Source organism: Microtus ochrogaster, chromosome 19, assembly GCF_000317375.1.
Source record: "Microtus ochrogaster isolate Prairie Vole_2 chromosome 19, MicOch1.0, whole genome shotgun sequence".
NCBI classification, from domain to species: Eukaryota; Metazoa; Chordata; class Mammalia; order Rodentia; family Cricetidae; genus Microtus; species Microtus ochrogaster.
In genome coordinates, this window is record NC_022021.1 from 45,978,803 (window position 1) to 45,980,089 (window position 1,287).

Below are 1,287 nucleotides of genomic sequence, written 5' to 3' on the forward strand. Positions count from 1 at the left end.
TGTGGCTTTGGAGCCTGTCCTGGAACTAGCTCTTGTAGACCAGGGTGGTCTCGAACTCACAGAGATCCGCCTGCCTCTGCCTCCCGAGTGCTGGGATTACGGGCGTGCGCCACCACCGCCCGGCTTGGCTAGCATTTATAATGCTGGGAGGTACTTTGCATGTTTCCAGAGGAGAAAAGTAACCATTATATCACCCAGCTACAAACTCTATGACATAGAGCAGAGACCTACCTGCAAGATATACTGGTGTAATAGTGGCACAGATGTTATGGGAGTAACCAGCCATTTTTTAGAAATCGAATTTAAGGCCCACTCCATGAAATGGAACCCATTCCTTTACGCTGCTAAAGTCGCCACGAACCTGAGACTAAATAGGTCATATATATATGGGTCCTAGGGGAAACTCCACTGCTGTTATTCTGTTAAAGGACATAGAAATAAAATGAATCCTAATGAAATACTGCTAGACCCGTAGATCTGAGCATCTCATAACCCCGCATGGAGAAGCTTCTTGTTGAGGTAGGTTAAACTCACACAGAAGCCCACAGCTGGATGATGCAGAGAGTGAGAGACTTTTGGAACACTCAGCCCTAAATGGGACGTCTTTAACAAATCTGTCCCACAAGACTTGGGGATCTGTGTGGTAGAAGGGGCAGAAAGATTTCAAGAGCCAGAGGTGATGGATGACTCCAAGACAGTGTCTTCCAGAAAGAATATGACTGTGTGTAGATGAACTCACAGAGACTGTGACAACATGCACAAGCCCTGCACAGATTCAAGCCAGAGAGGGTCCCTGTGCTGAAAAGGGAAAGTGAACACTAACTAAGAAGCTGTTTGTAATCTCTACCTCCTGGAAAGGGAAAATCCATTTTCTCCAGTGGAGTGCCATTGGGTATATGAGCCACCAACCAGGGCAGGTCTTATGTGCAGGAGTAGTTAGGGAACACAAAACGAACTCCACGACTTTTTTTTTTTTTTTGTGCATGTTTTGTTCGGGTATTTTTTGTTGTTGTTGTTCTTTGTCTTTTTGGTTTTTTTTTATTTTTGTGGCTAGTTTTTTGTTTGGAGTTTGGGAAGAAATAAAGAACATAAAGTTGGGTGAGTAGGGAGGGGGGATCTGAGGAGTTGGGGGGAAAAATATGATCAAAATATATTGTTTAGAAAAAATGGAAGCACTCTGGAAGCAGAGGCAGGCGGCTCTCTGTGAGTTCGAGACCAGCCTGGTCTACAGAGCTAGTTCCAGGACAGGCTCCAAAGCCACAGAGAAACCCTGTCTCGAAAACTAAA